The 11,916-nt window shown below is 42.2% G+C and overlaps 1 protein-coding gene across 12 annotated transcripts in view; it reads left to right on the forward strand.

Annotated features, from left to right (window-relative positions):
- The window catches only part of Med12l (mediator complex subunit 12L), a 344,347-nt gene that overhangs the window by 232,245 nt on the left and 100,186 nt on the right, over positions 1-11,916 (forward strand). The window lies entirely within an intron of this gene.

Consider the following 11,916-nt stretch of genomic DNA (forward strand, 5'->3'; position numbering starts at 1 on the left):
TTCATCACAGCATTCTGGAGTGAGAGACAGATGTATCTCTTGATTTTGAGGCCAGCCTCGTCTACATAGTGAGTTCCAAACAGCCAGGGATACATGGTGAAACCCTGTCTTCAAAAATCTATAAATAGAAAAATAAATAAATTTTTAAATATGAGTTTTGTATACTTTTTATCATTGGTTTACTTTTTAGATAAGATGTCCATTTGTTACAGTTGACCTTAAACTTCTTATGAAGCTCAGCTTGGCTTCGAACTCATGATTCTCCTGTGTGTTAGGATTACAAGTACTCACCACCTTACTTGACTTACTTTATTCTTTCTAAAAACCGTTCCATAATGACACATTTATATTATCAAATTAAAATTTGATTTCCGAATGATTTCAAAACTTTCAAATAAAAACTTCAGTGTTAACTAGGCATGGTGGTGCACACATTTAATCCCAGCACTCAGGAGGCAGAGGCAGGTGGATCTCTGTGAGTTCTGGGCAAGCCTGGTCTATATAGTTCCAGGACAGCCAGGGTTATATAGAACTTGTCTCAAACAACCAAGCAACAACAAATCATTTAATTTTCGTTATATCTAATGTTTAAACAAATGAATAAAGATTTTGCCAAATGATGACTGTCAAGAAAGCTCCTTGGGTGAGTGAAGACATTTAGTGCCAAGCCTAATGACCTGAGTTTGATCCTCAGGACCCATATAGGGGGAGAAGAGAAGAGACTGACTGACTCTTGCAAGGTGCATGCTGACCTCCACATGCAAACTATGACACATACTCCCCTGCTCCCAGATACTCCCCAAATAAATAAATGTGGTACAACTGCATGAGAAAAATTAACCAGTGAATCAAAAATCTATTATCATAGATGAAGAAAAATAAAAATACCATGTAGAAACATTTAGAAGTTGGTAACTGTGTTAGAGATTTAAAGCTGCATTTCACTTAGATGTGCTTTAAGAAAATACGCTGTGTCAGTAGGTTTTCCTTCTGTGTTTTACAGGAAACTGAATGTGTTAAATTACTGAATTTCCTAAAGAGACTGAAAAGACCAGCACAGCTTGACATTTCCCTTCTGTTTAAGGTGGGGTGTTGCAGTGTGTCATAGCTAGTCCTAGGAAGGGGGTCCAAGGAAAAATTAACCAACTTAATAATGGCTTTATCTTAGATAAGAATTTTCTGGATTTAAAAGCAGCCCCTCACTTAGACAAGCCTCTGCAAACTAGTCATATTTCTCTGTAGATTTTGCCTATGACAATTAAATCTAGTTTTTATCTAGGAGAGTTGTACCATGTAGGCCTTGTTTGGGGACACTGGTTCTTTTTTAAATAAATCTGTGCAATCTGTCTTAGTTAGGGTTTCTATTGCTGCAACAAAACACCATGACCAAAAAGCAAGTTGGGGAGGAAAGGGCTTATTTAGCTTACATTTCCATGTTACTGTTCACTATTGAAGGAAGTCAGGACAGGGCAGGAACCTGGAGGCGGAGCTGATGCAGAGTCCATGGAGGGCTGCTGCTTACTGGCTTGCTCAGCCTTTCTTTCACTTCCTGCTCCTCCTCTTCTTCATCTTTTGTTTTTGTTTTTCAAGAGAGGGTTTCTCTGTGTAACAGCTCTGGCTGTTCTGGAACTCATTCTGTAGACTAGGATGGCCTCAAACTCATAGAAATCCTCCTGCCTCTGCCTCTCCAGTGCTGGGATTAAAGGTATTTGCTACTACCTCCTGGCAGATTGCTTTCTTATAGAAACCAGGACCACCTTCCTAGGGTTGGCATTACCCAGAATGGGCTGGACCCTCCCCCATCTATCACTAATTTAAAAAATGCCTTACAGCTGGATCTTATAGAGGTATTTTCTCAATTGAGGTTCACTCCTTTGAGATAACTCTAGTTTGTGTGTCAAGTTGACATGAGACTAGCCAGCACACCATCTCTCAGTGTGATTGAAATAGTAAGTAATGTGCTGTTCATGATTTGAAATCTTATTACCAACACAGCTAACTGCTAAATTTTAAAAGCTTTACTTCAAAGGGGGCATATCTCCTTCAGCCCCTTTACAATGTGAGCATTGATCACTCTGCAGGTTTGGGGGTTTTCACCCCACTTTTCAGCTTTTTTCATGAAATAATAGTAGGCATTGTTTTGGGACATGTATTTGGCAAGCTTCTGTTACAAGAATAAAAAGTTCTATTGCCTGCCTCAAATTTAAACACATTTACTACCTGGGTTAATTTTGTCTCATTTGAACTAACAAATCACACACACACACACACACACACACACACACACACACACACACACACACACACACGCTTATGCACCTCCCTTTTCTGTTTTTGCTTGCCTTTTTTAAAGACTATTAATTTGGCTGTTTTATTTAGCTTCTCAAGGACAGGAGGCTGAACTTGGCTTCTTGGAGTACAGACTGAGACCACAAGTTCAGTAACAGTAGATCCTCCCCCATAAGGACCCTGGAGTTTTAAATGGGTGCTGAAGCATGTGTCTGTGTGTTGACCGTTGAGGAGGAACAGGCCGTATTCCATCTCATTGTGGCCTTGGGGTAGAATAGGCCTCCTTTCTTAATACATAAACAGACCCCTTGTTTGGGGACAGTATTTCCACACTTCTTGGCTGGTGATGGAAATTAAGCCTGGTAATGAAAAAGTTAACATGAGCTAGTCTTCATGCATTAATCTTAAAAGTGTTGTATACTCTACTCTCAAGTTAGGACCTGTTAAAGCTAGTCTTTCCTAACATTGAAAAAAGGAAATCATACACGTTCAGACCCGAAGGAATTGAATAGGCTTTGATGGAGAGAGCAGCGAGCTGCTAGCTCATACCTTTGTTACTGTTCACGGCACTGAACGGTAAACCTGTGCAAGTTTTCAGTGTTTTTCTTTTCATTTTTATAGCAAGCCTTACATTTCATAAAGCCCCAGGAGACTTCAGCACAATAATTACCTTATTGCTTCATTAGAAGATCATCTGGTAACATGCCACGTAGCTCTTTCAGCAAATTCACTTTTACTATAGGCAGGGGCGTGTGTGTACGTCCTCTCAATGATTAAAAAACAGAACATTAAAAAGTCTTTTTAAATTATATTTACTTTATTACTTGTAGGTGGTGGTGTGAAGGTCAGAGTACAAATGATGGGAGTCATTTCTGTCCTTCTACCTTGTGGCTTCCAGGACTAAAACTCGTGTCATCAGGTTTGGTGAAAAGGGACTTTATTGCTGAGTCATTTCAAACTCCCCACAGTATTTTAACATTGGTGGTGACTTTAATGCCTTCTAACATTGTTTGCAGGTGTGGGGCTACGAGTATGTAGAACCTAGGTCTCCACTGGGTGTTCGCCACTCTACTTTTTGAGGCAGAGTCTCTCAGTGAACCTGGAACCAGCAAGCCCCCAGATCCTGCTGCTGCCGCCTCCCTAGCACAGAGATACCACACATACCCTTGTATGTGGGTGCCGGAGATGTAACTCAGAGGATCGTGCTGGAAGGCAAGCTCTTTACTGACTGGACCTTCTGTACACTATTTTTAAGTCTGTTAAATAAACTGTACAAGTTGAAAGAGTGGTTCCACAGTATTTCACCTAAATTTCCAAATTGCTAAACACTTTTTACATACAGACTACACACATGCACATAAGTCATTGTATACATTATTGGGAGGCTGTGTTTAAAGTTGTAGTCTTTGTAACAAACCTAACACCTTTAACAGTTGTGCATGTATTTCCCCAAAGACACATTTTTTTCCTAATTAATTTATTTTTATGTATATATGCATTTGCTTTCTTGCATGACATGACACACATGTTCAGGTCAGACGATGCCTTGCTAGATAGAGTTAGTTCTCTCTTTCCACCATGTGAGTTCCAAGTCTTCTGCTCTGGCAACAAGCACTCTTAGCCACTGAGCCATCTCACTGGCCTAACGATATGCTTTAAAAACTTTTTGTTATAGTACTGCTGGTTGTGATAACTAATGCTGAGACAGTATTTGGAAATATTGTCTGCATTAAATTCAGTCCTCAGTATTATCTTAACTTTTGTAGAAGCTAAGCAGTCATTATACCTTACATTTAGATTTATGTTTTTTTAGACGCATACTCTTTAATCTCTTCATTTTTTACCTTTTCTTTAATCTTTGTGTAGGGAAATTGGCTCCATCTGCTTAGCTGGATTCATCCAATGGGTCATGTGAAAATGCTTATAGATCACTAAGTAAAAAAAAATCAATAGACGTAAACTGACCTTTTCTTCTGGATTTTGGATGACTTGCTCAAGTTCTGTTGTATTTGGTGTCTATAAAATGAAGGTCCTGGTTTCATTGCAGGCATTTGGATGGCTTTTCCATGATAAATTCTTAAAGAGACACAGACACTCAAGGAGAGAAGGTAGAGTCGATCACATTATTGATGAGATTTTCTCATTTCTGAGATGAGCTCTTCATTCTCACCATAACTCTTTCTGTGTGAGACATTGAGCATGTTGTCTTGTGCCACAGCACTTTCTCATTCCTCCCTTCGTGGTTTCTGTGCCTGGGTGTCAAGTGGGAAAGTGTTCTCTGTATCGTGTTAGGAAGCATAGTGTTTTGTTGTAGGCCCCTTTCCCCCATCTGTAGTTTCAGTATATTAGGTTCCTTCTCAAGGAAAATGATGTGGAAAGGGACTCAGAGTCCTGTGAATAACAACACACTTACAAAGACAAGCAAGGAAGAAAGGCAAGCATGGCTTCAGGTGACTGGCCTTGGCCCTTTGGGTTGTTTGTTGCTTTGTTTGTGGTAGAATCCCCCTATCTACCCCAGTCTGGCCTTGAATTTTTGGCAATTCTCCTGCCTTAGTCTCCCAAGTGCTGGGACTGCAGGCATGACTCGCCATGCCCAGCTAAGTGATTGGTCTTGGGCATCCTTGTCTTTTCCATCTAGTCAGAACATACAACGAGAATTGTAGTGAAGTCCTCAGAGAATCTTAGTTTGTTCCCGTATATGAGGTTATTCTGCAGCTCACGTCTGGTAGCTGTGCATTTGTGCTGAATGTAGTTATTACAAACCCTTTAATACTCCTTAGCCTAGATTGATATCTTTGGGTCCCTCTGCCTGAATTACTATGTTTAATCTGTCACTGGAAACGATTTGTGTTTATTAGGTCTGCTTTGCATAAAGCCCTTAACCGTGTCTGGTATGGGAACGTCATTCTCAGTGGTTGATTAAAGGGGACGGAAGCTTTGGAGATTGAGTCTGGAGATAGCCAAGTCTGCTCTTGTCCTCTCCCTGTAACTCTCTTCTAGGCTTGGCATCCTGTCCATCCCTGGCTGTGGGAATCTTGCTTTAAGGGGCAGTGTTGGACTGTGACAAGACTGGTAACTGGGATCAGGTGAACTCCAGTTTAGATCCTAGTGTCTACTTCCCAGGGCTTTTACTTTGGGTGAGGTTTTTAGCCTCCGTGTTTTCCTAAGCATGAGGATGCCTTTAACTGAAGTGGGATAATGTATACAGGGAAATTATTATGTTGTTTACAGTATGGTTGGTATTCCAGGAGCAATTGCTTATTTTTCTTGCTGGAAGGCATAGGTATGGCAACTGAAGTAAATGGGGAGGCAGGTATGCCTTTATGCTTGGGAATATGAGATGATCAAAAGGTGAAACTTCTCAATTCAGAAGTTACGGTTTCCCTTTAGCATTTTGGTTGCCTTTAGAAAGCTCCAGTTTCCCTTTAGTGATGAGCCAGGGAATCTTTGAACACTCTTTTCAGTCTTTCTTGATAGAAATTTCAACATTAAAAAAAAGATGTTCAGATATATATGGATAAATTTGCTTGAGAGAGATACTTCTGAGTAAAATCATATACAAACAACATACCTTGTAAAGGTACAGCATTCTATTCCTGTGTCTCAGAATATGATGTTGTTAGTTTGAGTTTTATTGCTGGAGTAGCAGATGTTCGAATGCTGAGTGAAATATATACTTTTTTAAGCATAATTACATACGTATTTGAAGTCTGAAATTGGGTTCCTTGTCTCTTTCATAGTCTTCCCTTCGTCTTTCTCCTTTATTGCTCTTCTTTTATTTAACACCTATCCTATTCATCCTTGATGTTATGACACTCCCCTTTCTTTCTTTACTCTCTAGTTTTCCTCCCCTCTTCTTCTGCAGATAATAGAGCGGGGAGTCAGGACTCACAGAACATGGATGTTTCCTCCCCTCTTCTTCTGCAGATAATAGAGCCAGGGAGTCAGGACTCGTGTAACTTGGATGCCTGAGACAGTGACATACCTACTATGTGACCCAGGTTGATTCTGTTGCCTGAGGTTGTTGCCGGACTTAGGGATCATAGCCTGTGCCCCAACAAGCCAGGATTGCTGCCTGTCCTCATTAAGCCAATTAAAGGAGTCAAATTAATAGTGAAAGGCAGAAAATGGAGTTTTATTCAATATGACACTTTTGGAAGAGGCACAGAGAGATTTCTTGACCCTCTCAAGTCCATCTCCAGGATTTCTCCAAGATTCTTGACATAAAAGTAGGGTTTAAATAGAAGGAAGAGAAACATTTACTATGTAACATGGCATGGTGTGGTCTCCTGCTTCTTCTGCTTCAAGTGTCTCCTGAAAGGTCATTGACAAATTGAACATCTTTCTCTTGGAAACAATCACGGCTTAATGCAATCAAGGCTTCAACCATTTCTCCTCCCAGCAGGGAACTCCTGAGAAAAATTCTAATCTCTTGGAATCCATTCTCAATAGTCTGATAGGCAAAGATGGGAGCTTATATTCATTCATGACAGACAGGCCATTGACAAGGGTAAACCATTTCACCAGGGTCCTTGCTCTGTTTGTTATTTCTTGGGGAACATTGTCAGTCTGCATTTCTCAAATGGAGTTCTTTCTTTTGGGAAGGCAAGAGATAACTTGTGTGTCCTCATTGCCCATTTTCAAACTGGAACACCACTCATGTCACCTCTTTTAAGTTACCTTGACCTCCTCAGAGAGTATGCTTTTTTTTTTTTTTTTTTTTTTTTACAACTGTCACTTCCTTTTTCTTCTCTCTTGTCCCTTGGTTTCCAGTGCTTTGGACTCTTCTCACCCCAACCCTGATTCATCTTCTGTTCCTCTTCCCTTGTTTGGTCTGTCTTATGTAACATGGCCTCTGAGGTTATCTTAATTCTTTTTCTTCCTTTCTCAGAAAAGCTCTTGGCCAGATTAGTCTGGCCCTGTCTTCAGCTTCTGTCCACATAATTGTGTTTGCTGCCTTGACTTGCTGGCGTGATTCCTCAGTGATCATTCAATTTAGAGATACCCCAAATATGCCATTTTCCTTTCTTCATGAATCAATACTTCACCCAGGCTAAGGGCCTCTTCAGCAGTTGACTCTTGTGTTGGAGGAGAATGACCGCACTTGTAATTAACCCTTTGAGAACATGTGATACACATTAATCAAAACATACTGTACGTAGAATACCCTAAGTAACTTTAGGCTCTATAATCAAAACTTATACCCTTGAAAAAGCCTCAAGTCCATGTGCTTTCTAGGGGGTCTGGATGGGGTTTGCATTGTCTAGCAATTAAAGAATTAAAAGGCAGGGAAAAAGACAATTTTTTAATTGAAGAATAAAAGGCAGTTGTTTCATACACAATTTTATAACAAAATTTCATAACAAAATTTATTTAAAATGAAGCATACTCACACAGGCACACATACATATAGAGCAAAGCTTACAGAGAAGAGACCTGGAATCAAAATGTATTTTTTCCCTGAAGGGCTGGGAGTTTAAAGTGGTTGGGATGGCCTGAGATAGATCCCTTCCCCTAATTTTGGGTTGGTCAACTTTGACAAAAAAGAGGATGTTGGGGGAGGTAATAGGGCTGGCTTTGACTGTATCTGAGCAGCCTGGATTGGTCAGCCTGAAGTGGGGCCCTGTTGACTGGAGTTGAAGCTCATCATGACTCTGTTTCAGGACAGGAGGGTGAGGAAAAAGCTAAAAGTTGGCCATCTTTTATCATTCTCTGTGGTGCTTCCCTGATGTGATTGTCTCTCTCCTGCTCCCTCCCTCTCCTCCTGTCTGTACAGATGAAAGATGACCTCCTAGCCTTAGTGGCTCTTTCAGTCTAATTGAGAGTCTTCAAGATGCCCAAGTTTCCCCAGAAACACGGCCCCATAGATGTGGTTCTCCATCTCAGACCTCAGTGGCTCAGTGGAGAAGGGCAGATGCCCAGAACTTGCTCCGTGCTTCTTTCAGGCCTCATTCGTTCTGTATTGATGCACTGCTGGAGTCAGATCCCCTTGGCTGTGTCCCCTCTGAGGGTCCCTCCTGTGTGCTGCACAGCATTTTCTCCTAAAAGATTGGTTCCCCTTCAAGTTGTAGTTCAAATGTTCACGTCCTCTGAGCCTCTCTTCAATTCCTCCATTTGAAATTAGTCTTCTTTTCAAATCTCCAAGCTTCTGTGGTTGGATAGCCATGCCTCACACAGCACCTCCCACTCATTGTGGTTTGCATTCCTTACCTGGGTGCAGCTTCCAAGACCAGCCTTGCGCCCAGCACCTACAGGATGACTAGCCTCCTGAGCAAGTGAATCCAATCTGGGGCTTTTGCTTACCTCAGGACCTCAGCTGGCGGGACACCCAGCTAGCAGAGGGTGCCAGGATGGACCCTTTCTTCTTCCAGAGGGTCTTGAAACTCATTTACATGTAGACTTCTCCTCCTTTCCTTCCCAGGGGGCGACTCCCCATTCCCCAGTGGGGTTGATGTCAGCCTCAGAGGAATTCTGTTTGCACTCTCGTGCTAGGACACAGAGGCTATGTGCTCAGAGCAGTGGAGGTCCTGGTCTTGAGTCCTCTTGTCTGGATGTCAGTATGAGCTGTGTCTGTGTTTGTCATCAAGGAGATGCACACCCATGGCACAGTGTCTGTCCTCTTTGCACTTACGAGTTCTTGTTCCCCTTTACCAACAGGCAAATATATAGTGTCTATAATATATATCCACAAGAATATAGTGATAATTACAAAAGGGAGGAGAGGGCAGGAGAGATGGCTCCAGGGAAAGCAGGGGTCTGGATCTCCAGAACCCACATAAAAGCTGGATAATCATGGTGGTCTGCCTGTCATCCTAGAGCACAGGGGCTGGTTAGCCAGGGTAACCTGAGTGGTAGCTCTAGGCTCAGCAAAGACCCCGCTCTAATACATAACGTGGGGAGTGATCAAGGAAGATGCCCTGCAGTAACCTCAGGCCTCCACATACATGTTCGTGTGTACCCACACAAGTGCGCGCGTGTGTGTGTACACACACACACACACACACACACACACACACACACAGGCAAGCACAGAGCAGTGATCCTTTTAAAGTACCAGCAGCACAGTGCTGGCACCACAGGCATTCCGGCATGGGGGTAGGGTGGGAAGGTCCTGGGATGGGAGGTCCTTGTTAACTAATGGGTCTGGACTGATTAGCCAGCAGTTCCTGAGCTGCCTGTAGCCCACACATGGAGATGTTGTTTTGGGGGAGACAGGGAGTGTGGGAGTGGCTATGGAAGTTAAACAAAACATACAGGACATAGATTAACACATTGAAGTTGTGTTTTTTTTCTTGAGACTATATCATTTAAGATAGACTTAAGAGCCAGTGTCTGACTGAAGTCCTCAGCCATGCTGCTTGTGAGCTGTGTGACCGTATGCAGGTTACCTAGTGTTTCTGTTTCTCAGCGTCATCCCTAAAGTGAAGATAATGAAAACATTTAATAGGCTTCCTAGGACTGCTAAATGATAGAATGTGTGGAAAGCTTTGTCTGCCTGCCTGGTTAATGGTAAGCATTATGTAATGCATTCACATTTGTTTTCACTGCTCCCGGTTCCACCACCGCCGCTGTTACCAGTTAGCAGGCGGGATTGCCTTCACTGTCGGCATTTAGTATTAAATAGCTGATGCCCCTTAAGTGGGGCACACGCTTCCCAGGTAGTCAGTCCTTGCCCTCTCACCTTGTAGTCGCCCTGCTCTTGCACTAATAACGCTGCTTTGTCTCCAGTTGATCACCCCAGCTCTTAACCACTCATTCCAAGAGGGCTGTGCAGTGAGTCAGCTGTTTTCATGTAGCTCAGGCTGGCCTCAAATTTAATTTCCTGCCTCAGCATCCTGAGTATAGGAAGTGGGATTATTTGCATCCCGTGAGAGCTGGGTTGTCAGTCAGTTTCGGTGGGAAGTGTGGGCCTTAACAAACACTTGGGGCAGCCGCTCCTCTATCACCAGGAGGCTTGCACTAAGCCTTGCCGAAACACCGAGTCAGGACCTCTAGGAGTGGCTAGCAATCTGATTGGGATGCCCACTAAAGCATGTGACCTCTCTAGCAAATGTGTCCTATAGTTTTATTACACATGTTGGGTTTACCATGTGAAGTTCAAAGTGTTCAGGTCTGTTCCTAGAACCTTCAGATACTTTGTAAATTCTGCACTCATGGGAGCTAGTATCTTGTAAATACGTTTTGTTTTTCCTGGAGTAGTAGACACTGCTTGGCCTGTTCTGTTCTGGGGGATTTCTCCTGTACAATTGTGTGCAAACTGACCTGTGGAGCTCCACTCCATAGAATGACTTTATCACTGTCATCTTGCTCACTGTGCTGAGCTGAGAATTCTCACTGCATCTCAGCCCCGCCCCCGTCCCCACATTAGAGTAACTTCCTGTGGTTTCTCCAGAATGTTTCCCTGTGTGGTAATTACACTCCCATCATTTCCCCTCACAGAAGATGTTTGGAGGCCTCACCCTAATTATTCAGTGCAAATAATTGTACCTTAGCTTTTGACAAAAGCCCTCAATTTTCCTGTGAGTTCAGCTCACATACTGAATCAGAGTTGCTATTTTTTCAAAGCAGGTTTGGAGTTTATTAAGAAAGGTCTAATGCAGGTGTAAGCATGGGCATCTGGGGGAGCTGAAGAGAAGGGCAGGACTGTACAGTGTCGCACACTGCCCCAACCCAGTGCAAGCTTCTCAAGGACTGGCACTACGGTTACTTCTTTTCTCTCTTTTCCACTTGTTTAGGGCCAAGTTCTGTCATCCCATTCTGCAAGTATTCTAGAGGTTAGGGTTTGCCTCGATAATTTAGAGGTTCACTTGGGGAACATCACTTTAAGATAGGCCTAGTAAGATAGGCCTCCTCTCTAGGTTCTTGGCAGCTTTCTTCTACAGATCATTCTTCTACAGATCGTACATATGGTCTGTTGCTGTTGTTTTGAGATCTTGCCACCTGGAAAAGCTAGTATTGATTGGTGGTGCCCACAGAGACTCTGGTGGGTTGATATTATACAGGTATGCACCACAATGCTTGACTAAGCAATTCACTTTTATAATGGAATGAAGTATTTGAACATGTGAAAGACAGATTTGCTATTGAAATTATGTCTGGAAATACCTTTCTTAAAATTGTATATGTATATTCAGTCAAAGAGATTGTAAGTTGTAAGTTTAATCAAAGAGATTGAAATTGTCATCAGAGGTATACTATATAGGTTGTACTACCAAATATGGATTATTATTAACAACGTGGCTCAGATGCAGTTATGTGTCACACAGTATGAGGGTCTCCTGTGACTGTTATGTGCTTTGTAACAGTACTATGGATTTAGTGATATGTTTAATAATAATGATTTCTCTGTTTTATTTGAGAGACCAAGAATCAGTCTAAAGGAGGGCTTTGGAATTTGTAATATCCTTCAGTTACAGGTCTGACTTACCCAATAGTGGCTAACTAAAGCATTTTGCCAGTAGTCTTAAAATTCAAGTGTTGAACCTTTTAGTTTCTTTGTTTCATTTATGGTCCTTCATAGCCCAGGTGGGTGATGTCCTTCCTCAGCTCCTGCATGCATGTTATAGGAGAGCAACTGTAGAGAACTCAAGACTTACGCTTTCCTTTAAAAATCTTTCGTTTTGCGTC

Source organism: Peromyscus leucopus, chromosome 6 (assembly GCF_004664715.2).
Source record: "Peromyscus leucopus breed LL Stock chromosome 6, UCI_PerLeu_2.1, whole genome shotgun sequence".
In the NCBI taxonomy this organism is placed as follows: Eukaryota; Metazoa; Chordata; class Mammalia; order Rodentia; family Cricetidae; genus Peromyscus; species Peromyscus leucopus.